The 26,689-nt window shown below is 51.2% G+C and overlaps 1 protein-coding gene across 2 annotated transcripts in view; it reads left to right on the top strand.

The window, feature by feature from the left end:
- Positions 1–26,689, top strand: part of KIFAP3 (kinesin associated protein 3) — a 1,278,226-nt gene that overhangs the window by 600,505 nt on the left and 651,032 nt on the right. The gene's annotated exons all lie outside the window — the stretch shown is intronic.

The following is a 26,689-nucleotide window of genomic DNA, read 5'->3' as shown; positions in this document are numbered from 1 at the left end:
TCTATCTCTCTCTCTCTCCCTTTTCCCCTTTTGCTTTTCCTTCTTCAGCTTTTGCGGCTCTATCTTGCCGCCGGCTACAGTCTCTCTCACTACTCCTTCTAGCAAGGCGTTTTTCTGCCTTGTGTCTGCCATCATCGTTTGTCATCCTCCTCCTCGAATCCGTATTAACCGGAAACCTACTCTTCTACTACTATAGACTACGCTCCAACATTATCCTTGGAAGACTCCGGTTTGGCTTCATTCTTTGCAAGGGTTTTTTCTGCCATCCAGGCTTTTTCCCTTGTCGCCCACTACGGGAAAGGAGTCCCAGGACTGCTTGTTTCAAGCATTCACTGTGGCTTCCTCTCGTGGTAGGCAAGTATCTTCAACCACGAAGAGAGATTTCTGCTCACGTCGGCATCTCAAGACGGAAGAATTGGAGGATTACCGATCAGGTGAGGAGAGTGGGGAGGAGAGGGAGACGAAATTGGACAGATTACCAAAATTAAAGGTTCAGAGGAAACTCTGTCCCATCCATATGCTCACATAGCAGTGTTCAATAACTCATTCATAAATCTAGTTGATCCAATATTTCAACTCTGTTATAATTTATTACATCATCAAAAAGTGGCAGTATACAGCGCAGAAGCCAATGCATTTCGGAACGGGCCAAAACTATTCACCAGATATATGCATTAATATATACAAATCAAACACCACATGTGTGACAATTTTAGTGACCAGCATACATTTAGAAGACAAATAAAAAAATGAAATCAAAACCACACATATGTTAATAACAAATATCTTGTATTCATTGAAAATGTTTGACAATTTACTTGAATATAATGCATACCCACATACAACTGTAAAAAGGATAAAACAAAACCAAAGAACAACATGTGTTGATGTTAAATCACACACCACTTACTGTGATGGTTCAAATCATGCCAGAGTTGGACAACAATTTACTTGAGTCTTTCTTGCAACCTGGTTATGGTTGGAAACATGGCACTGACTGTTCATAAAGCCTGCAAAAACAAGAAAAAAACAACACAAATGGTTTTCAGTAAATACACCTCTCCATAAACTCACTTGGACAGCTGCTGTCAACTGTCTCTGCCTGTGTATACAGTTGGTGATGACCTGTCTTGTGGCAACAGGAGCCTATACACCAATGGAGGCTGTGTGCTCGCCATAGCCGCTTCTTACTTTTAGTTTCAGGATGGGCACGGGTGTGATGTCACACATGTCCAATGCGCGATGTCGCCTCCGTCTCGCGCCACACGTCGTCTTAATGTAAACATACAGTCGGATAGCAAGAAAACACTATCCACAGTAATGGAAATACTCCTGAGAGCAAAACGGTGAATCCTACAAGTAGGAGAAAGTCAACTTTATCAAGTATGTTGACATTGCGCTTAGCTGAAGATGTAAGATATAAAAAAATAATGAGACAATCAAACAATATATAGTGCTGCTGAAAGTGGACACACACATTGTCAATACCACAATCTTGATGCTTTGTGATACCTTAGTGGGTCCAATATGGCATTCAAAACATACTGCTGACATTTATTTATTTTCTTAGTTCCAAGTAAAGTAACAGGGTAATCTGGTCTGGTGCCAATTCCAATCCGGTGCACATCACCTGTTGAGGGTAGAACATAGCTGTTCTACGTAGCGTCTAAGAAGCCTACTGAAAAATAATGAGACAATATATAGTGCTGCTGGTGATACACACACACACATTTTCAATACCTCAATCTGGATACTGTGTGCTACATGAGTGCATCCAATCTGGCACACATAGCCTACTGATGGCACTTATTCATTTCTTATCCTAGTGCTAGTTATACATCATAACCCACTAATGAGTATAGATAAAATTGTCATGCATTACCTGTAGAATTCCACGTACTCTTATGGTCCGTCCCCTTTCCTCCTTACTGTATGGGCGTCCCTTTAAGAGACGGGAGACGGAACCTTTTTCACCAGAAAAGAACCTTCTTCCCCTTTAAATTTAGAGGCTTGCAGGGGTGTGGCCCAGGGAACATGTGCTGCCCTGACCCTGCACTCTAGCGCCACACCTCAGTCCCCTTTTCCGCGTCGATGGGAACGGGCCGAATTCACCAGCACTCCTGGGTTTGGCTTCGGCCATGTAATTCCATGCGCGGATGCTTCTTCTCTTTGTCATTTTTTTGTCTTATCTATCATTCAAGTACTCGGTCCTCAGGCGTCACGATCCTCACTGGCGCATGTCGACTTCTACAGGGTTCAGCAGGTGTCCATCCTGCAACGGGCTCTTCCCAACTTCAGACCCCCACGCCCTCTGCCTACGTTGCTTTGGCCCAGACCACGGTTGGCAATCGGGTTCGGCGTGTGACTCGCTGTCCTCGAAGGCGCTGAAGAACAGACTAGCCAGGTGGAGGGAGCCCTTCCAGAGGTCGCCTCCAGAGGATCTCAAGAACTTTGTGAAGCATCAAACCAGGCCCAAGGTAGGGCCAATATTCTCCAGCGCACCCCGCAAGGGAGACTCCTTCCCAGGGACTCTCCCATGCGGGAGGGACCAGTCAGGTCCTTCTACCGGCACGTGCACCAAGGCTGCTTCAGCTACCGGCCTCCGGGTCGAGGGATCCTCGGATCCTCCCGGGCGCTGTGTTGAGGGACCAGAGGGTTCTTTTACCAGGTCTACACCAGAGGGGCTATGCCCTAATACCGGCACCATGTCCGAGGGGCTACACCCTAATACCAGCAATACGCAGCTCTCCCGACCCCGGGTCAAGGGTGTCACACCTACCGGGCCTAGGCCCGAGGAGCAGGGTAGGCCTTGTGATCCACACGCAAGAGTCTTGGACGAGGCCGGGCCCAGCGGCCTGAGCACCACGTTGCAGGCACGTGGCAGGCAGCTCGACAAAATGGCCACCACGCCAGATAGAGGCACCCGCCTAACGCTATTCCAGGAATTTGGTGAAGAATGAGTGTCAAGGTGGGACTGGCCTCAACCAGGTACATGGCCTACAGTCTACCCCTCAGTTGCCCAGGGGAGTTTTCCTTGGCGTCCATATGGACAGGTATGCAGCGGCTCCAGCAGTTCACCCGCTACCCCGTCGGCACCCCCTGCCACCTCTTTGGCCAGTGAGGAGGTGCTCTTCAAGAAGTTCTTCGGCCTCATGAAGTCACCTCAGATGGTGGATATCATCAAAGACGACATCAGGGAAGTCCTCCCCGCAATGCTAGAGGCACCACAAATGCCGATGCCCCAGGCCCCGGCGCAGCCACCTCTGCCTCCCCAGCCTGCTCCACAGGGGGCTCCACCACAGCCTCCGGCCATGGGCTCTGTACCACAGCTTTAGGCGCCAGCTACTCCTCCTCCACAAGATCCTCCAGATCCGCAGGATACGGATGAGGAGGAGGATCCGGACATGCCATCCTCAGCCAGGGCCTTCCATGAAATGTCTTGATGGTCTGGCGGAGTACCTGGGCCTCCACCAACCCGAGGTCGAGCAGCCGGCAGTGGGGGCTCTGGCTGAAGTCCTCACGCGATGCCCCTCTACCAAATCGGGGATTCCTTTTCAGACCGATGTAGTCTCCCTGGCCAAGAAGGGATGGCTCAACCGCCACTCGGCCCAGCTGGTCAATCGACACCTGGACTCCAAGTACATTCATAGGGGGGGGATACATTCTTGCTTTCGGCCCATCCTCAGCCACACTCTTTGGTGATTGCTGCGGCATCACTATACTCCAAGCCCCAGTCGTTATTGGCCTCTTCCTCTGCGTCGCTGCTAGGCAAGGAGGAGAAGATCTTGGAGGCATATGGCAAGAAACTCTATTCCAACGCCTCTTTACATCTACGTCAAGCCAACGCCGATACTATGTTGGCTGCGGCCAACCAGAGATTAAGGCGGGAAATTGCGGACTTCCTCCCGGATCTTCACACCCAGAGCCAATCACTCTTTAAGGCGGGGCTAGCTGAAGCCAAGCTGGTGGCGCATGACCTCATGGAATCCACAGTGGTTCATATCGATACCTCAAGCCGTGCTATCTGTATTGCCATGGACATGAGAAGGACAGCCTGGCTCCGGGCCACAATGTTCAACCCAGATGTCCATGAGCGCATTCTAGACCTACCATTCGAGGGGGGGGGGGGAACCTCTTCCACTCCTCTACAGACAAGGAGCTGGACAAAACGAAAAACAGGTCACAAACGGCAAAGTCTTTATCCATCCGTACAAAGACCGCGCCCAAATCGTACACCCAATGTCAGCAGCTCTCGGAAAGGGGTCGTACATATGGAGTGTTCCGGGGCTTCCAGGAACGCAGATCCAGGCAGCCGAACCACTCGCCGTCCCAGAGCTGGCGCAAGCCTCAAAAAGAGGGAGTGGGGGGGAGGGGGGAGTAAGGGCTTTTTCCAGTCCCCCTCCTCATCGACAGCCTCCGAGGGAAAGAAAGCATGACATGCCCTTTAAGGTCCATGTGTCTCCGGTGGGGGCAGGCTTGCTCTCCATGCACATTTCTGGTGCCAGAATTTCACAGACCCCTGGACCCTATCCATAGTATCCACGGGGTACCACCTTTCTATCCCAGCCTCTCCTCCCTCCTCCCCTCTACTCCCACAGGTTGGGACAGCAACTCTTTTGGCGGAGATCTGGTCGCTCATAGAGAGCCAGGCTGTGGAGGAAGTCCCAGCCTCCCAGCGAGGCTTTGGCTTTTACTCCAGGATTTTTGCCATTCCGAAGAAGAACCAGACGGGCCTGAGAGTTGTTGGACCTTTCCACCCTCAACCTCTCTTTACCCCTGCAAAAATCCAAGATGGTTACGCCAGTTTTATAGCGGAGACATTGGTCAAGGGAGACTGGATGTGCTCCCTGAATCTGAAGGACGCAAACCTACACGTCCCGATTTGGCAGCCCCATCATTCTTTACTACAGTTCAGGATCATGGGCTACCATTTTCAATACAAGGTCCTCCCTTTTGGACTCAACTCGGCCCCCAGGGTCTTTACCAGACTCATGAATGCCATGGCGGCCCTCCTCGGAGCGAAGGGTCTCCACATCCACCCATACCTCGACGACTGGCTCGTCAGGGCTAAATCTCCAGAGGCGGTTCACCACTCTTCCCATGCCCTTATGAACACACTGCACGATCTGGGCTTCTTGCTCTATCTCAAGAAGTCACAACTGCAGCCCACGCAGACTGACTTTCCTGGGCCTCATCTGGGACACGTGCTCCGAGAGGGTCTTCCCGTCGGACAAAATCTCGGCCATCAGGAGGGCCACTGCCCACTTCCTCAGGAGAGAGGTGACCTCGGCATGATGGTACCAACATCTCCTGGGTCTACTTGCAGCGGTCCTACTAGCCATGCCGCATACGAGACTAAGGATGAGGAGGATTCAGCTGCACTTAGCGGCCTCATGGAACCAGGTACAGGGCTCTGAATCCGAGATGATCAACGTCCCTCCATCTCTCCAACCGGACCTAACATGGTGGTCCAGGGACTGCAATCTACAGACGGGCAAGCCCATTCGGCCGCCCTCCCCGCAGGCCACCATCATCCTCGCTCGAGGGCTGACGAGCCACCCTGAACAGCCTCTCGGTCCACGGCACCTAGACTCGACAGGAGCAGGAATATCACATGAACTGTTTGGAGCTGAACGCCATCTGGCTAGCGCTTAGAGCATTCTTACCTCTTCTCAGGGGCAAGGTTGTCCTCATCCAGACGGACAACTCGACCAGCATGTACTAAGTCAACAAGCAGGGAGGCACCATATCCCCTCCTCTGTGCGGACTGGCGATCAGCATGTGGGAGTGGGCCCTGGAAAACGACATGTACCTCACGACAGTCCACCTCCTGGGGGAATCCAACCTGGAAGCGGACAGGCTCAACAGGCTGGGAGCAGACAATTATGAGGGGAAGCTAAACAACCTCGTTATTCAGGAGATCTTCAACAGGCGGATTCTCCCCCATGTGGATCTCTTTACCACCTGGCACAACAAGAAGTGTCCCCAGTTCGCATCCTGGCATGGTCAGGGCCCCGGCTCTCTGGGCGACGCATTTTACCGCCAATCTACCGGCATGAAAGCCTGCGCCTACTCCCCTGATACACAGGGTAATCTACAAGATAAAGGAGTTTCACCGACTCCTCATTATTCAGATAGCTCCATGGTGGTCGGCCAGGCCATGGTTTTTGGAGCTGCTCAGCCTCTCGGAGGTGCCCCCGATTCACCTTCCAACAGACCCAGCACATCTTCTGGCACAGCAGGGGGGGGGGCAGAGTCATCCACCCTGTCCCAGGGAAACTAGCCCTCACAGGGTGGTACCTGAGCATGTAATGCTTCGGCACCTTAGCTTCTCACAGGCCAATATGGAGATCATACAGGGTACCAGGAGCAAAGTCACCAGGGCCCAGTACAAAAGCAAATGGACCAGATTCTGCCACTGGGCGGGACTCCAAGAGCATTGACCGCTTGGCTTGCACTTTGGACGACGCGCTCTCCTTTTCGGCGCACCTCGCTCATTCATGCGTGCAGGTTGACACCTGCCGCACATACCTTGCAGCCATTGGGGTTTACAGGAACTTGGAGGAGGGCATTTTCTCCTCCTCCAACCCTGTTGTCAAGAAACATCTGACGGGTCTCGCTAAGCTCTACCCGCCAGTCAAGAGACCGCACCCGGTGTGGGACCTTAACATCGTCTTGGGCGCCCTGGCGCACAAACCATTCGAGCCAATGGCGTCCGTGGACATCAGGCTGGACCATCAAGACAGCCTTACCTCGGCTCAGCGAGATCCAGGCTGCTGGTCGCCTCGGAACCATATACCACCTTTCACAAGGACATGGTAGTCAAGCGGACGCACCCAGCATTTAAGCCTAAGGTACTGTCTGCCTTCCACTTGAACGAGGAAATGGCGACAGAGAGTGTTGCACTGCCTGGATGTCAGGCGTGCTCTGAAATTCTACTTGGACAGGACCAAGGGCTTCTGCAAATCGGACACCCTGCTCGTCACTTTCGGAGGTTCAAGACCAGGCTAATCGGGCCTCTAAGGCTTCCATGTCCCGCTGGACGGTCTCATCAAGGAGGCGTACGAGGGCCAGCACAAGCCACTCCCTGCCAACATGCATGCCCACGCAGTCGGGGCCAAGGCAACAGCCATCGCATTCTAGCGACATGTCCCTTAGCAAGTCATAAGCGGGGCGGCCGCTTGGGCCTCTCCCTCGGCTCTCTGTAAGCATTACTGTTTGGATGCCGGCTCTAGATTCTATGCGGCCTTAGGACAGGCGGTTCTCAGGAACCTATTTGCTTAAGGAGGGTCTCCTCTCCACCTCGGGGCTACATTCAGTTGTTATTGCCCATACAGTATGGAGGAAAGGGGACGGAACGTAAGAGTAATTATAAGTTACTCACCATAGTGACTAACGTACTCTTAGTCCATAGTCCCCTTTCCTCCATACGTCCCACCAACCTCCCCCCTAATAATACTGGTGTCATTAGGCAATGTTAAATCTATTGTCGACACGTCAATGGGGACTGAGGTGTGGCGCTGGAGGGCGAGGTCAGGGCAGCGCATGCTCCCTGGGCTGCACCCCCGCGCGCCTCTAAATTTAAAGGGGAAGAAGGTTTTTCTTGTGAAAAGGGTTCTGTCTCCCGTCCCTTGGAAGGGACGCCCGCACAGTATGGCGGAAAGGGGACTATGGACTAAGAGTACGTTAGTCACTACGGTGAGTAACTTATAATGTCTCAACCTAAACAGGTCACTAAATAAAACACATATAATTCACTTCTTCATTGATTGCATTCAGAGTTAAAGAGTCCAATATCTCGATCCAAAATGTTTCCCTTTGGTCCAATCTCTTCATCAAATTGTCGTGGGCATCTCTTCTTTTGATGACGCCCATCACTTGAAATCTGATTTGCGAAAGATCATGTTGTTTCTCCATCCAATGCCTTGCCACTGCCGGGTTGATGTTTTTAGTCCTTATACATGAGCAGTGCTCGTTCCAACGCTGTTTACATGGTCGTTTCGATTGTCCCACGTAATGCATCCCACAGGGACACTTAATTACATAGATGACATTGTTGGTGTCACATGTGGCATAACTCTTGATCATAATACTTTCACCTCATCGTGGGTGGTTAACCGTATTGCCCTTTGCTACAAACCCCCAGTTGGTACAATGTAGACATGGTTATGTGCCGGTTTTCTTGCTTGGTGGATTGTTGTACATGGGTCTGGTGTTAACTAGGCGGTCTCTCAAATTGGTTCCCCGTTAACACGCAAATACAGGTAATTCGTGAAATATATGTTCTACCCTGGTGTCACTAGTTAAGGTCCATCAGTTTTTCTTGATCAATGATTTTATGCCACCACTTTGGGTAAAGTATTTAGATACGTAGACCAACCTGGGTGATTTCTTTTCTTTATGAGTTTCATCTAACAGATCTTACTGTGTAGCTGTATTTCACTTATTTGAATAGTTTAACAAAATGTATAGTGCCTCTGATGTATGTGCTAGTCTTTTGAACCATGGGTTGTAAGAAATAATCAATGTATTTACCCAGTGGTTGAAGTATACTTTCCATGCCGGCTACAATGGGCCTGCAGATACAAGTAATCATCAATTGTATACACAGGCAGAGACCGTTGACAGCACCTGTCTAAGCGCACTTATGCAGTGGTGTATTTACTGAAACCTATTTGTGTTGGTTTTATTTCTTGTTTTTGCATGCTTTACTAGCAGTCGGTGCCATTTTTCAAACCATAACCAGGTTGCAAGAAAGACTCTGGTAAATTGTCTATCTCTGGCATGATTTGAACCATCACAGTGAGTTGTGTGTGATTTAACATCAACATGCGCTGGTGCCTGCGTGCCTGAACAGTGCAGATTGAATGGCATGTCCTCTGGGAGGGCGCGGTGGGGTTACTGCCCTATGAGGATATCTGTGTAATCGCTTGTCTGTTGTATTGCCCCTTGTTAGGAACTCATGGTGGAAACAGTAAAGACAGACAAGAGTGATCAAAGTTCAAGGGTGTTTATTGAACTTTATAATGGGTGAGTTGAACACCTAATCTAAACCTAAATCTAAGATGGGAGCAAGCTACGACCATCAAATAATAATAAGGCAGTCCTAGTGGCGTCTTGTCAAATAAAAAGTGCCTATACTAAAATAAACGAATGCCAATCCTTACTACTAAATTACAAAAAGAGTGTGGGATAATGTTCACCAAAAAAGAAAGAAGTGTTCACAAAATGATAGGTCAGGATGGTATGGCTGGGTCTTGCTTCCCCACGTTTGAAGCATGTGACTAGGCGGTACTCTGGAGTTCTCCAGCATGGGGTCTGGCATGGATTCACATGCTCATGAATATTCCCCGTCGTCAGGCTGGGAATCCTCGGTAAAGAAAAATCAGTATCAGTTTCGTTTCTGATCTGTCTTTCGTAGTAGTAACCAATCACTGATCTCTGCGTCATACTGACCACAGCCAATGACTGCCATCTCCCTAAGCCCCGCCTCTGGCAGCCATCTTCAGATTTTTACTGCACGTTCAAGTGTTGGGATCCTCGTGCTATTGCTCTCGAGCGTTAGTGCTTTTTTTGCGCTTTTTCTTAGGAAAATGTTCTCTTTTTCGGTCAAAAGAGCCTCAAGCTCCACCGTTTCTTTATCCGATCAACGGGGACCCGTGTCGGATTGTTCTACGCCCCTCAAGGGTGAAGATTTCATCGAGCCACGCTTTTGGAGGACTCCAGAAGTTTCTCAGGCCCTTCTCGAGCATGGCCCAGGAGAAGGGAAGCTCGACGCCCGGAAAGCTGTTCAGGGTCTACCCTGGATGCCAGCTTCAAAATGTCTTTAAGGAGGACGAACACTCCCTTTGCCTTTACTGCCTGCATGAGGACAAGACGCACGTGGAGAAGGACTGTGCGTTTTGCGGCAATATGTCGGAGCGGACCATGAAGGACCGCCATCTGTGTCTCGCCAACTGGCTGGAAGGGAAGAGCCCGTCAGGTGAGAAGAAGAAGAAGAAGTCAGAGCGGTCTTCTAAGACCTTTGAGGGCGCCCCGGCGACGGGGGTCCAACAGAAGGCCAAGCACCGCGAGTCGGCTGGCACTGGGCGCGCCGAACGGTCGGGCTCTACAGGCGCCAGGCAGGGCGCATCCTCCCCGGTGCCATCAACCACGAGCCAACGCTCTGGTAAGAGGAAGGCCGAGCACCCGGCGAAGCTCCTGGAGAGACCCCGGTCGTGCTCGAAGGCCCCATCGGAGGGGGAGCGAGGTGGTGACCCTCCCCCCAAGGAGAAGGCGGTGAGCGCACCTAAGGTGGTGAAAGCATTGATCCATCTGGCCAAGGCCTCTATCGAGACAGTCGCGGCGTCCCTGGCTCAGCCTGTGGAGGCTACACCAGTGGTGGCGACCTCAGGGCTCAGAATCTCCCTGCCACCGCGGAGGGAGTCCTCTTTCATGCCCATCGACAGGACCCCAGTGAAACCTCCGACGGAGAAGAAAAAGGGGGGGGCAGGAGGTCGTCGTGGATTCGGCCTCAACCTCTGAGGAGGAGCTGATCGAAGTCTTAGGCCACGGCGCTGGCGTGGAAGAAGACCATCCTGTCGGGTGGGACCCTGACGTGGGAGACGACGAGAACGTCGAGGGTGCCGACGGGGCTCCTGATCGCCCATCGGAACCCCCTCAACCAGTGCCGCAAGACAACTCGGCAGCCATTTTGTTGGCTATACAGTTCTTATGCTCGGAGATAAGAACGAGACTGCCGTTACCACCAACGGAGGAACCGCTCCCGATGGGGGACCCGGAGCCAGGCCCTTCTGGGAGCCCTCCTCTTAAGAGAAGAAGGATTCATCCTCCACCTCCTTTTCAACCATCGTGCCCTGCTCAGCCCTCCTCCCCGTCCACGACACGTGGGGATGATACAGGGACTGACTCGGCCGCGACGGGTACAGACGACGAGGTTTACCACGAGGATCTCCCGTCGTCACCTCCCACCCGGGCTTCCCCGCCCGACGAGATTGGATCGTTTCACGCCATGATCGCCAGGGCATCCGAGCTTTTCCAGCTCTGCCCGGAAGAGAAGGAGGAAGGTTTCCTTTATCAACGGCGCGAGACCAAGAGGAAGACGGTCCTCGCTGTACCTCTACTGGACGATATCTGGGATGAGGGTCTCTCCCTCCTCAAGAACCCATCCACAACGCCGGCGAGGAGGGATCGGTATGAGAAGAAGTACCGGGTCCCGGACGCGGCCCCCTTGTGCCTTCGGGCACAGCCGACCCCGGACACGGTCGTCTCCGCGGCGGCCAGGAAGAAAGCGGGGGGGCGCTGCTTCTACGTCAATTTCCCCGCCGGACGGCGAGAGAAAGAAATTGGACACGATGGGACGCAGAGTCATCTCATCGGCAGCGACGACGATTAAGGCTGCCAACGCCTTGGCTATCGTAGCCCGCTACGACAGGGAGTTGTGGTACAAACTCGCCCCCCTGCTGGACTTCCTACCAGACGACAAGAGGGCGTAGGCCCTAGAGATCTTGCAGGAAGGAGAACTGGTGTCGGACCACGCCATTACAATAGCGACGGACATCTCTGACACTGGATTTCGCCAGTTGGGCAACGGCGTGTGCCTTAGCGGCGTGGATGGATCAAGGCTACTGACTTCCGTCAGGACGTGCAGACCAGAGTCTTGGACATGGCATTCGACGGGAGCAACCTGTTTGGGAAAACAGTGGACGATTCCCTACAAGCCATCAAGGCGGACACGGAGACGGCCCGGGCTCTTGGAGTTCTCCAGCAACGACGGCCGCCCTTTCGGAGCGACGGAGGCAAACAGGGTGCCTCCAAAGGTTCCAGCGGTGGATTTTCCACCTATCATCAAGTGGCCCGTTCGTCGGCACAGGAAGCCTACAGGGGACGATGCAAATCGGGCGGACCCCGCCGTCATCGCCAAGGAGGACAAGGCGGCACGGCAAAGCCTCGTCGAAGCAGGACTGAACCGGCCGTGGGGTCGGGCCCCCACCGAAGCAGTCCCGGTGGGAGGCCGGCTGGCGAGTTTCGTCAGCGTGTGGGAGTCCATCTCCACCGATCGTTGGGTGCTGGACGCCCTGGCTCAGGGTCACGCGCTCGAGTTTCTAAAGAGGTGCCCGCGCGTCCCCCCCTGTGGCCAGGAAGGAACATCACGTCCTTCAACTTCTCTTGGAGGTAAAGGCGATGCTCAAGAAGGGCGCCATCGAGCTCGTCCCAAAGAGGCTTCGGGGCTCCGGAGTTTACTCAAGATACTTCCTTGTGAAGAAGAAGACGGGAGGATGGCGTCCCATCCTGGACCTACGACGACTGAACAAATTCATCAAGGCACAGAAGTTCCGGATGGTCACCCTCCAACACTTCCTGGGTCAACTGGAGGAGGGAGATTTCCTGTCGTCGTTGGATTTGGAGGATGCCTACTTCCATATCCGCATCCTAAAGGGACACCGAAATTTTCTCAGATTCGTGGTCCAAGGGCGTCACTACCAGTTCAGAGCCCTTCCCTTTGGATTGAGGTCAGCACCCAGGGTGTTCACCAAGTGCCTCGCACCGGTGGCGGCGCGGCTGTGCCTAGAGGGGATCCACGTCTACCCCTACCTGGACGACTGGCTCATCCGAGCAAAGACGAAGGAGCTCGCCGTGGAGCACAACGCAAGGACCGTCCAACTACTCACGGACCTGGGATTCTCCATAAACTACGCCAAGTCCCACCTGGTGCCCGCGCAAGATGCACTGTTTCTGGGAGCGAAGCTCAACACAGTGTCGCTTCTGGCCTCTCCGTCGGAGGAAAGGACGAGGGCCATCTTGGGCAAGGTGCAGCAGATGCTGGTTGCGGACGCGGCCAGGGTGAGGTCCATCAAGTCCCTCCTCGGAATGATGTCTTCTTGCATTTATCTCATCCGCCTGTGCAGGCTCCGGATGCGCCCGTTGCAGGACTTCCTGGACGCGCGCTGGATCCAGATGACGGGCAGCTTCGAGGACAGGATCACACTCGACGAGAGTTTCCTACGAGCGATCCGGTGGTGGGGCACCCGCGCGCATCTGACGGCAGGCATGGGCCACCAGAAGACAGTGACCACGGATGCCTCCCTGGAGGGGTGGGGAGCGCACACCGAAAACCTGCACGCGAGGGGTCTTTGGCTGCCGGCGGAGAGGTCCCTCCATATCAACGTCCTGGAACTCCGTGCAGTGTTTTGGGCCCTCAGGTCCTTTCTTCCGTCCCTCAAGGGCAAGGTGTTGAGGATCTTCACCAACAACACCACCACCACCATGTTCTACATCAGGAAGCAGGGCGGTACCAGATCCCCAGCCCTGTCCAAGGAGGCACAGGATCTGTGGCATTGGGCCGTCGCCCAAGGGATGTTTCTGGTGCCGTTTCATCTGGCAGGAATAAAAAACACCATCGCCGACTCGCTCAGCAGAGAGCTGCGCTCGTGCCACGAGTGGGAACTACGACAGGATCTAGTGGACCGCTTCTTCCGACGGTGGGGCACACCCCAGATCGACCTGTTTGCGACGGCGACGAACTCCAAGTGCCGGAGGTTCGCCAGCAGGTTTCCCCAGCCGAGGAGCATGGGCGATGCTTTCTCGTTCCCCTGGGAGGGCCTGTTCCTATATGCGTTCCCTCCATTGCCGCTGCTGATCCGGCTCATCAACCAGCTCAAGAGGTCACGGTGCAGGATGATCCTCGTCGCACCTGCGTGGCCGAGGCAGGTATGGTTCCCGGACCTTCTGGACTTGTCAGCGTCCCCGTCAATCAAACTGTCAGTGGACGCGGATCTTCTCTCCAGGGAAGGAGGCGCCATCCTCCATCACGACCCGAAGTCGTTGAACTTGCAAGCCTGGCTCCTGCAGCGTTAGAGTTTGGAGGTTACGACATACTGGCCGACTGCAGAGAGGTTCTTGCAAAGGCCAGGGCGTCCTCAACTCTTAAATGCTACGGACACAAATGGAAGAGGTTCTCTGTCTGGTGCCACGCACAGAAGATTAACCCTCTACGGATTACGGCTCCCCAAGTACTGCCGTACCTGCTGACGCTGGCCAAGGCTGGACTGGCGCACGCTTCCATCAAGATTCATCTTGCTGCGATCTCCCGATACACCAGAACCACGGGACGGTCGTCTTTGTGGTCTCATCGTCTGATGAAAGAATTCATGAAGAGACTGTTCAGATCGTTCCCGCCGGTGAAGGCCCCGGCCCTGGCGTGGGAGCTCAACGTGGTGCTGACCAAGCTCATGGGACCTCCGTTCGAGCCTCTGCACTCGGCCCCGTTGAAGTTTCTATCGTGGAAAACAGCTTTTCTTGTGGCCATCACCTCCGCACGACAAGTGGGAGAGATCCAGGCCCTTTCCTGCAAGGCCCCGTACTTGACTTTCCACGACACGAGGGTAGTGCTCAGGACGCACCCCTCCTTCATGCCCAAGGTGCCGTCGGACTTCCACCTCAACGAACCCTTGGTGTTGCCTGTTTTCTTCCCGTCGCCGGCTAAAAGGACTTTGCACTCGCTGGATGTGGCTAGAGCGCTGAAGTTCTACGTGGACCGCACGAAGAGTTTTCGGAAGACGTCACAACTTTTTGTGTACTTTGGACCTGTCAATCAGGGGAAGGCTCTCTCGAAGGCTTCCATTTCCAGATGGCTCTCCGGCTGTATCATGTACTGCCATCGGTTGGCAAACCGACCGCTGCCTGGCCGTCCGAGAGCCCATTCCACCAGAGCGATCGCAGCTACCACGGCGTTCCTATCTGGTGTGCCCTTGCTGGACATCTGCAGGGCTGCTATGTGGAGGTCGACGCACACCTTCACGAAATTGTCATGCGTCGATCGGGATTCCAGGGTCGGCCAAGCAGTGCTGCGCAACCTGTTCGCCTAAGGTGAGCCTGGTGAGGAGGTAAGAATTGCTTAATGTTGAGTTTTGATGTAATGCTTAATGTTGAGCCTTTGCCACCTCCCGTGGTTGTGCATGTGTGTACTGCGATGTATTCTTTTTTTCATGAGCATGTGAATATATGCCAGACCCCATGCTGGAGAAGGAACAAGTTACTTACCTGTAACTGTTGTTATCGAGCATGGGTCTGGCATGGATTCACATGCAAACCCTCCCGCCTACCCCTCTGCGGCTCTTCACTTGGTCATACTGCCTTTTCACGTGCTACCAAATCTGAAGATGGCTGCCAGAGGCGGGGCTTAGGGAGATGGCAGTCATTGGCTGTGGTCAGTATGATGCAGAGATCAGTGATTGGTTACTACTACGAAAGAAAGATCAGAAACGAAACTGATACTGATTTTTCTTTACCGAGGATTCCCAGCCTGACGACGGGGAATATTCATGAGCATGTGAATCCATGCCAGACCCATGCTGGAGAACAACAGTTACAGGTAAGTAACTTGTTCCTACAGCACACTCCTGTGCCTCGACAACACGAGGTTCACAGTTCAGTTCAACGATATTGCCAAACACACTGCCAACAACACATGGCCTACCTTCCCGCGTCCCTACATGTGTCCCGATGAAAACGGTACCTCACATGTGTGGGTGCACCTACCGGGGGCGCAAAAGGAAAAGGGTAACCCACTGGTAACTTCAAGCCTTTCGCCACTGACCATTGTGTTCATGTGGGCAACCTACAGATTTGGGCCTAGGGTGTCGAAGCCAGCAAGTAAAACGGGGAACCCCATGCATTTCCCAAAAGGGGACACCTGTGGGAATCCACACATGGCCAAATCGGAGGGGCGGCCCATCTCATGTAGCCCTCCCCGGGGGCAGATAAGTGGGGGGGCTGTCCTGCACTCCTCCCTGGGCTCAGGCGTCCCTTCCTAGGAGCAGATATCTGGTCCCAGGGAGGGCTGCATGACATGGCACCCACTCCATTGCGGGTGGGGGAGACGGGGGTCACCACACCGTCCCATTAGAAAATTCCCCGTCCCTTTGGGGTGCCCCACAGCACCCCCAAAATGCGTTCCACCATTTTCCATTTTTTTCTTTGTTTACATTGGTGTGCCAATCTGGCCCCGGGGTGCCCAAAACTTACTGCCCCACCCACTGGGGGGCCTGTCCCACCATTTTTGGGGGCCCTCTCCCCCCTCACCCCAAATGGGTGGCGGGGGCACCTCATGCAGGCCTCCCTGGGCCTCCTACAAACGGCTGCGTGGGGTACACCCCCTCCTCCATTTGGGGTGGGGGGGGCCAAAAATGGTGGGACAGGCCCCCCAGTGGGTGGGGAAGTAAGGTTTGGGCACCCTGGCGTCAGATTGGCACACCAATGTGCACCTCTGTGCCAAGGCAAGTTTCGTAAACAAAAAAAGAAATGGAAAGGGTACACTACACTTTAGGGTGGGCTGAGGGGCACCCTAAACTGCCAAGTAATTTTCTAATGTACTGTCTCCCCCCCACCCCAATGCAGGGGGGAGCATCTCATTCAGCCCTCCCTGGAGTCAGATGCCCCTTCCTAGGAGCAGATATCTGCCCCCAGGGAGTGCTACAAGGGGTGCCCCCATTTCCCCTTGGGGTGAGGGGGAGAGGGCTACCCCCCATTTCTGTAAAATATATCCCTGGTGGCTAGTGCCCCCCTCCATCCCACCCAAAATTCCCTTTTCTTATTTTCATGTTTTTTTCTGTTTTTGCCCTCTTCCCTGGGGGCAGATGATCAGCCATCTGCCCCCTGGGGGGGGCCTAACCTGCAGGCCCCATCCTTTGGGGGGACTGCAGACTAATTCCTGGTAGCCCCCCCGCCCCTCAACTGGATGGGTGGGGGCACCTCATGTACTCCTGCCTGGGGCCATAAATTGCCCCGAGGGAGGTCTACAAGGGGTGACCCCCCTTTCCACTTGGTGTGGGAGGGGGAGGGCCACCACCATTTCATGGGGGCAAAAACATCCCAGGCCCCCCCCCCCCCCCCCCCACTGTTCTATTAATTATTTTTTTGCCCCCTGCTTGGGGGCAGATAATCAGCCATCTGCTCCCAGGGATGTGTACATATGTGCCCCCATGCTTTGAAGGCCGGGAGGGGGGGAGGCCTGCTTACTTGAATCAGCCCTCCTCCCCCACATCACAAACGTTTCCATGGTGGTCCAGTGGGTCGCTGGTCACGGATCGAGCGCTCTGCGCTGATCCGTGACCAGCAATGCGTCATATACGTGGTGTCTTAGGAAAGGGGAGAACCTCCCCTTTCCAAGGACACCACTTTTTCTGATATCCCTGGTGGCCTAGTGGGCCCCAGAGCCCCAAACCCCCTCCCCCATCCCTAGAATTTTTTCCATGTTTTTTTTTTCATTTTTACCCCTGGGGGCAGTGATCATCTGCCCCCAGGGGTCTCCAGTGCTGTGGCCCCATGCTTTGGGGCCACGGGGGGGAAGGGGTCCGCTTACCTAGTAAGCAGCCTCCCCTCCCCCCGCGTCACATACTGATCTCTATTGATCCGGTGACATTGCTGCCCACGGATCCGGCTCTCTGCGCCCGATCCGCGGGCAGCAATGCCACACAATGGTTATCGTTGGAAAGGGGAGAATCTCCCCTTTCCAACTGATATCCGCCTCGATCTCCGGCTTGAAATACAGCCGGAGATCGACGCGGAGAAAGAAGGGCTTTTACCTTCTTTCTTCACTGCAGCAGCCGAAAATGGCTGCTGCAGTGATTTTACTTTCAGTTTCACATCGACGTGCTTTACGCATGCCGACGTGAAATTCAAGGTAATCCAGCCCCCTGGCAGTGAGGGGGGACATCCCCCTCACATAGCCCAAGGATTGGATTATAGTTTTGTGCCTGAAAGGATGAGCTACCTCATCCTTGGCAACAGGGAGGGAATCCCAAGGACGAAATAGCTCGTCCTTGGCACTAATGAGGTTAATGTCTGTTGAGACAAACAAGGTGAACAACCCACTACCGGGTTCACTCGCGTTGACACACTGTTCTCGGGTGCATTATTCTTCACCCCTTTTTGTAAAATGCCAAACAAATGAAAGTTCTTTGGGCGAATGCTCTTCACCCCTGGGTTCTCCCTCTGCCGGGCTCGGATCCTTCTTGCAACTCGGGCCTCCCTCTGTCGGGTTCACTATGGCCTTCCTTTAACACATTTCATGCATTGCTCAGATCATCAGAAAGCTGGGTTTTCCTTTCTAGCTCTCTTTCGGCATCCCTCTGTCTGGTTCACATTTGCCCATTATCACAGTTCACAATCGTAATGGAAAGCAGAGTTCCCTTCCCCTAGCTTTCCTCTGTCAACGGGTCAGAGACTTTCGATTGTACAATGGTTTTGACGTGACCCATGTATGACCACTCTGACGTCTCACGACAGCCTTTCTTAGGGCCTTCTGGCTCTTGTAGTTTCAAAAACAGGTTCCTCTCACAGCCTTTGAATGAGCGCCCACATGCCGCTGGATCCCTCTGCACCTGGACCTCAAATGGGCTTTCTTTAAAGTTCAAACATACACACAAGTTCTTCTTTTAAATTCCTTGCTTTTAAAATTGTTGCTACTTGCAACCTTGGGCTCAACACAGTTTGGTTTTCTATCAGTTTCCTCCGACTCACCAGCAGTGCCGAACCCGTTGGCTTCTTTGTTCTCTGGAGTCCAGGATAGTACCATGGCAGCCAGCTTGCCTCTCCTCCTGCGTTATCAATGTGGGAGGCCCCCGTGTACCATTGAGATCTGCTGCTCTGCTCGCCAGCTGTAACTCCCGGTCTTATGATTTCCCTTTCGGAGGCTTCGCAGGTCTGAGTGGAAAAGGGCAAGGGCAATGTCTCCTTCGTCGTCCTTCCAGGTCTCACCACTTTTCTCCTCCCTTTGTGCTGCTGGTTTGGTGTAGCTGTCTCGTCGTGCGTTCAGCCTTGCTCATAGTTTGCTCTCGTGCATGCCTTTTATCCCTGTGCGGAAAATAAAGGGCCGTCAGGTGTGTGTAGTTACTGTCAATTCCCTGACCCCTTGTATTGGGACATGTCCGGTAAATGATTCTGTTAGTCTGTTGTATGTGACTGGGTAAGAAAGTATTTGTGTGGAAAAAGGAAATGGGTTAGAGTTTCTGAGTATCCTACGGGGTAGGATGGGTAAAAGGTGTTATATAGAATTCTAGCCCTTGGACTAAGGGGTTTAATAAACGAACGTGAAGGACCGGGCTTCTTATCCTGAAATATACAGGGGGGATTGTAGGAATGGTAGTGTTTTGTCAAAGCAGACTGGGAGGTCGGAAAATAATAACTAGAGGGACGTGGAGAAGAATGACTGGGAGTACTCGAGTAGGAAACAGAAAACAGGGATTGTGGGAGATGTGGTTTCCGAGTGCAACATGGTTTGGGCTCCTTAAGGGATTTACCGGATATCGAGGGGTCATTGGATTTGGGTAAGGAACATTCTTTAGGTGGAAGGGAGGTAGACGTGGAACAACCTACAAAGGCCCCAGGGACTTCGTCCCTGGTATAATACTGCATCTCACCTGGGGTATTTCCATGAGTATAACCCTGGGCTCCCCTACCCAGGTGATCATCGTTCGTCCGTCCCCAGGGTTGGGATCTGAGAGCGTTGGCTCTTCCCAGGCCACCTGAATAAGGGTATCTCGAGGTCTACTTGGGAGAATACGCTCGATCAGATTTCCTGCAACTCAGGTTTTAATTTATGGGTAACCAAAGAGGTGTTAGCTAAACGCAAAATCATCACTCCGCAAAATCATTTCTGCCGTTGTTGTAAAGTTACAAGTCAACCTGAAACTTTGCGCCATCTTTTGGTTGAATGTGAAGCCTTCAATTTGAAACGTGTTCAATATTTAAAACCAGCCTTAAGAGAGTTTAGAGAATTAACTCCTGACAGACTGTGGCAGATGATTTTTTGTGGAATGTCTACATCGCTTTGAATTGGTAAAATTAGATTTTTTGTTTTTTTGTAAATTTGATTTTTATTAAGTTTTACAAGTGTGAGTCATGGTACAACAATAAGAAAAGCAGTACATATCTTATAACAGTAGAACTAAGCCATAAAACTCCATGTATTCCGTGTTTGTCCGGCAGACACGATCTTCATACATAATGTTCGAGTGTAAACATGACTTCCCCTCCACCCCTGTTGCCCACCCCCCACCCTCCTGTGGTCAAGCAGCGTTTGGTACAGTTCTTGCAGCATTCATCTTGTGATAATCAGAGTCAGTTTGTGTTGTCGGGAACTTCCTCAATCCTGAGAGGACATTTTAGTGGGGGCGGACTCAATATTATTTAGGCCTCGTTTCTCTCTTCTGTTCTTGGGGTGGTCAGTTTATGGCTGAGGCATCCGTTGGGTAGGTGTATGTTCTTGTACTCCATCCAGAGGGCTTCAATCTGCGACGATCTTCCGTGTAGTGACGCTGTGATATGTTCCATTATGCAAATATTGTTGGCAACGTTGATCCATTCGCTTTTCGTAGGGGTTGTGGGGGCTTTCCATTTCATTACCAGTGTTGCTCTTGCCGCTAATAGCAGTTGTGGGGCTACATCCTTTGTTTTGATCCAGTCATCCCCATCCTTCTCGAGGCCGAAGAGCATGAGGTAGGGATCAGCTGTTCTGATAATGCTGTCGACTTCTTTGATCCAGCCCAAGACTTCAGACCAGAAGACTTTTATTCGGGGGCACCCCCACCACATGTGCCAATAGTCTGCGTTTTCCCCACATCCCCTCCAGCATTCTGGCTTGGTTGTTTGGAACATCTTGGATAACCTGACTGGATCGTATTGCCATCTATGCAGCAACTTGATTGCGTGGAGCTTGTATTGGTTTGAGATGGATATTTGTGTGGCCGCTTGGCATATGGTACTCCATAGGTCCGGTGTAATCTCTTCAGCGAAGTCGTTTTCCCATCTGCCTTTCAGTGCGTCCGTGTTCGCTCCCTCCCCTTCTATCAGTGCCGTGTACATGTCGGATATTAGACCCTTCATTTCAGTTCTTGAGTCGAGTATCTTTTCAAAGGGAGTGAGGTCTCTCATGAATTTAGGCTTCCACAGAGGTCTCGTCAAGACGCCTTTGAGTTGTATATATTGGAAAGTGGACAGTGGGCCTATTCCGAGGGCTTCCGTTAATTCTGGGAGAGGGATGAAGGAGTCTTTTCTTTGTAGTTGCCCAACTCTTACCAATCCTGCCTCGTACTATGCTTGGTATCGTCCTACATTTGGAATGTGGTCGGTGATTCCAGGGGACCTTAAGTGGCTTAAAGGGGCTGGCCAGGTGGTAATGTTTTGCATATTCTTTCACTGTGTCCAGATGTCCCAAATGGTGCTCAGTATGGGGTGACCTTTGAGTTTTCTTCGGATTCTTTCCTTCGGAGCCCAGAGCCATTCCGAGACCGTGGCTGGTGAGAAATAGTGATTGTCCATGTTGACCCAATGGATGACTGTTCGATTACGCAGATGTGGGATTAGTACTCTTAGTTGAGATGCTTCATAGTATTTGTGTAGGTCAGGGAGTCCGACCCCTCCCTTGTCTTTGGGGAGTGTTAAAGGGAGCATGGCCCTTTTGGTTTCAGTAAAGAAACCGATCGGGATCTTGATGGGTAACATTTGGAAGGGGTATAGGAATCGAGGGAGTGGTGCGAAATGGACAATGCGGACCTGTTCCACATGTTCTGGCGGTGTGCTAAGACACAATCACTGTGGTCTTTTGTACAGCAGATAAGCGAATCTCTGGGGCTGACCAGATATGAATGGACCCCTGCAGAGTGCCTACTAGGCACGTACCCCAGACCAGCAAAGCTAAAACACCTTAGTAGATTAATGGACATTATGTGTATTCTGGCTAAGAGGACAATTGCAATGTCCTGGAAGAAACCATCGGGACCACAACAGAAAATCTGGCACAGAGAACTGAAACGATGGGTGCAAGCCGAAACGAAAGCCTGGGAAGAAAGTGTAGCTAGATCCACAGATGCCTCGAGTGTGACCCTAGATGCCTGGAGAGGACTCACAGACCCCTTGTTTTACCCCTCGGACGATAAGCCCCCATGAGTCAGCACAAACCCGCAATAGGAAGTCCCACGGACAGGAGTGGAATCCTCGAGGAAGCCCAACCATAACTTCATGCGAGCCCTGCTAAAGGAATTCCCCTCACCCCCCGAAACTCCCAATCCCCCCGGTGTCCCACCTGGCACCGACTTCTCAAGAAGCAGACATTTGGAGATAGTTAAAGTTTCTATGTTAAGTTATGTTAAGTTGTAAATGTTAATAACCTGAGACGCAATCTGATTTATTGTTTGGTGGAAGATTTGACAATTTTCTCGTGTTTATAACGAATAACAAATGCCAATAAACAGATTTAAAAATAAAATAGGAATCGAGGGAGGGATACCATCTTTATTGCATTAAGTCGACCTAGCCAAGATATTGTGAGCTTATCCCATCTTGCCAGGTCGGACCGGAACTGGTTTAGTAAGGTGGGGAAGTTAGCCTCATATAGGTCACTCAGCTTTTTCGTAATTTGTATCCCCAGGTACTGTAGTTTTGTGTGTTCAATTTTAAGGCCCAGGGGAGAGAATTTGGTGTTATTTTCATCTTCTGAGCCTTGGAGGGGAAAGAGTGTTGACTTGGTTTTATTTACTTTGAACCCAGATAGTCTACCGTATTTAAAATTAGATTTTTAAATGATCTAACATTGAGTGATGGTTAAACTAATTGATTGATATGTATTTTTAATGTAAATTTGATGCATAATATCACTAATGAATTTAAAACTTGCTTCTTGTGTAACTTTTTGTATTTTTTTATTTTATGATGAAATATTGTAAAGTTGATGTATTTCAGCTTAATCAATAAAAACAAAAAAATTATCCTCTGTTTTCTCACACCCTGGAGTCAGGGTCTAAAAACCACAGGAAAGGTCAATCCTGTACAGTACAGTACAGAACTTGAGTGCCACCTCATGCTAGCTGCCTCCTATGTATTTCCTGCAATAGGAATCTGGATTAAGTGTGCAAGATAACGGGAAAACTCACGACGCCCGACACAGGGCAGTATCCTTAAAATCGGCACAATGTAAACTTCAGCATATGCTGTCTCATGCTTCTTAATACATACTGATACCATTTAACACGCATTTCAATTATGCCCTAGTATAACATTAAAGTGATAAAACATGATATCAGGAGCTACACAGAAATGCCACTTAGTTTAAGGAAGAGCAGAATAAGAAGAGGAAAGGACCGAAGAGGAAGTGGCTCATTGGATGCAGAGACAGGATATGGGACTTGGAACTACAAGAAACACTGAGGTCAATGGGAAGTGAAGTTCTAGGTACATTTTTCTGTTTTGAAGTAAAAAAAAAGAAACTTTATTATAGAAATATATAGATTTAAATCAGCTGGAAGAGTAGAATAAAGAAAGTTTAAGCATAATGCTTGCCTCCGATCTTGGTATAGAATGAAATAACATACTTTCATCATTTAACTATTGAATTCGCTAAGCATGAAGAAATATTCCAATGGGCCAGGTACCCCTCGATGATGGTTTCCTTTTCAATACTCCGGGGATCAAACCGCGCTAAGAGGATGACTCTGATATATTCGTCATTCCATAGCTTACACATATCACATCATTCAGGTTTAGTGACTTCGTCACGGCTGCATCGCTATGTTGTTATGGTCATTGGGCCAGCGTGTGTAAAAATAAAGGCATGATAAAAGCCCCAATTCTAATCAATCTGTTTATTACATTTTGAATGAGGGAAATACCTTAATGTAATATGTTCCTCATATGAAAAGAGATGTCCATATATTTAGGACCTAACTAATTTTGCATAACTGTGCAACACCCATACATTGAAACGTATTAGACATACGTGGGAGCTAATCCTATTCTGGTTATGATATATTTTATTTATATCGCGCTCAATACACAAATGGCTTGTATGTTGTGTGAAGAACCGTGGGATTCTGTCACTTCTCACGAGGGGGGGGGGAGCCTTTCGCTGTGAGGCTTGGGTGGTGAGCCCGCTACGCAATACCCTGCATAGGGGTAAAGGCAAATGGGACTTCACTGGGAGAGACTCCACACTTGTGGACTTGGACTGGGGAAGAACTCCCTAAGCCACATCCCCTTGCTCCCCATTCTAAGACATACTATAAAGCAAAAACTATTCACAGTTTGTTATTGTGCCCTCCGTGCTGCACTACACATCCCCAAAACTGACCATATTTCACAGGTCAGAAGACTCGTCCACTGGCTCCCAGTCAAGGAAAGAATCAACTTTAAAATCCTCACTCTCACACACAAGTGCATCAATCACACAGCACCCTCCTACCTATCTGAAACTATAACAAAGAACTCTTCCATCCGTCCCAGAAGAAGCAATCACGCCAATGAACTCAGAGTACCCACTGTAAAAAGAGCCAAAGCCGGCGGCATTGGCTTCCCACACATAGCACCTAAGCTCTGGAATGCCCTCCCCAACTCACTCAGAGCAGAACCATCGCTGTATTCCTTTCGCAAATCACTCAAAACCACTCTATTTAAATAACCTCATTCCTCCTTCACCTACACTAGTGTAACGCTCACCTGATTCCCGTAGAGGCGCCGGTCTTGATTCGGCGTATACCGTATCTTCAAAGGTGATGTGTAACACACGGCTGGCTCTTTGGGCTGGACCTCTGTGCACTGTATGTCTGACTCGAAGGGTAAGATGTCTGCAGATAGAAAATATGGGATTAAGGAACTGGGTTATTGAATGTCTCTCTCTTCTTCCCTTTCTCTTCTCCTGTAGAACCCCAAAGGTTAACGCTCTCACCTTAGGTAAGTGAACGCCGTGCTCTCCATCTGCCTCGGGGCAGGGTGCTGTAACCAGTTTCTTCACTGGATAAGGGGAGCAGGCCTCTTGACTTCAGAGGACTGCTGTCCGTCGTTTACTGCACGAACGGTAAGTTTCGAGTAATTCTAATGTCTTTAAAGTCTTTAGTAATGATGTTTCTTGTTTTGCAGGGTTCCGGCGATGGCGGATGACGGGCTGAAGTGAGTTGAAGATGGAGCCCGTGTGATGAATTGAAGCGCCTGGAAGCACGTAAGTAAGCGCTTGTTGCCTGCTTCACGATGCGCTCTAACTGTCTTTTTATTTTGCAGGTACAAGTTCGGAGCGGCTGCAGGGTGCCGGAATACCCACTGGGTTAGATGTGGAAAGGAGTAATGGCACGTGAGTATTAAAGTTCCCCAATGTCTTTAAACGCACCTTGTTTTGTCTTTCAGATGCGGGATGCAGCGCCGAAGGCCTCCGGAGCGTGCGAAGAGTTGGTAAGCTTTTGTCTTTCAGATGCCAGAATGCAGTGTGAAGACCTCTGGAGCGCACGAAGAGTAGGTAAGCCTTTGTCTTTCAGATGCCGGAATGCAGCGCGAGGCGTTGGTGACAGCCGATGGACCAGGTAAGTGAAGAGCTGTCACTGAAGACCGTAATGCTAACCTGTTCTTTCTTGTCTTTATAGGTGTTGCTGAAGACTGGATTCAGGATGGTAAGCCTTTTTCCTTAGGCCCAGGATCAGATGCAGAAGACACGATGAGCGTTCTGCTGCAGAGGATGCAGAATAACGCAAAGCAAGATTCATCCATCGGGTGTGGTTTAAATAGCCTCCTGTAGTGCTTAGGTATCTCCTTCCACAGCCACGCCTAGGTAAGAAAAGAGTTCCTGCTTTCCAGAAGAGTTCCAGTGTTCTGAATCTAGGGAGTGGCTCCTGCCCCACCCAACAGGAAAAGTAGTTCCAAACAGAAGAGGATCAGAGGCTCAACTGGCAGGCAAGTAAGCAGCATGGTCTGCTGCAGGTAAGTCCACCCAAGCATTATGAGCCCGGCGCTTCCAGCGCTGGGACTGGGCATATTTATGAGCCTGGTGCCACTGGCGCCAGGACTGGGTCCAAAAGGTCCCAATTGGGACTGGTTGGCACTCGGAACCTGGGTATGGATCTGCTTCCAAGGGAGTTGGGAAAACCCTGACCTTTTGGAAGCAGAGATCATGACAGTACCCCCCCCCCCTCAAGGCCCCTCCCAAACCGGGCTTCTCCGGGGATTTTGGCTTGTCAGGAAATGTTCGGTGAAATCTTTTGATTAGGCGAGGAGCGTGGACATATTCAGCAGGTTCCCAGGATCTCTCTTGGGGGCCGTAGCCTTTCCAGTCAATTAGGTAAAATAGTTTAGATTTGGAGATCTTGGAGTCCAGAATGCTTTTGACTTCAAACTCGAGTTCTCCATCAACTAGGATAGGTTTTGGAGATTTAGTTAGTCGGGTTTGAGGTTGCACGGGTTTTAATAGAGAGACGTGGAAGACCGGATGTATCTTCATGTGCGAGGGCAAGTCCAACTTGACCGCTACTGGGTTTACTATGGTAGTGATGGAATAGGGACCAAGGTATCTTGGGTTGAATGTGCGTGGCCCTTTTAGAGGTAGATATTTGGTGGATAACCAGACTTGATCCCCTACTTGATATTGAGGGGCTTCCTTCCGATGTTGATCTGCTCCTTTCTTGTATTGTTCTTTAGCCCTTTGAAGGTGAGAAACAGCTTCCTTAAAGGCTTGGGTTATTGTAGAATGCAGGTAGTCTACTGCTGGTGTTTCAAGATCTTGGAGGGGATCCAACTCCGAGGTTCGAGGGTGACTGCCGTACAAAAGAAAAAGCGGGGTTTTCCCAGTTCCCGAATGGACAGAGTTATTGTAGGCATATTCGGCTATCCAAAGGATGTCTTTCCAAGTTTTTTCAGTTTGTTGCAGCATGCAGCG

This window comes from Ambystoma mexicanum, chromosome 1q (assembly GCF_040938575.1).
Source record: "Ambystoma mexicanum isolate Mex_15411 chromosome 1q, UKY_AmexF1_1, whole genome shotgun sequence".
Lineage (NCBI taxonomy): Eukaryota > Metazoa > Chordata > Amphibia > Caudata > Ambystomatidae > Ambystoma > Ambystoma mexicanum.
This window is presented reverse-complemented; position numbering and strand designations above follow the sequence as displayed.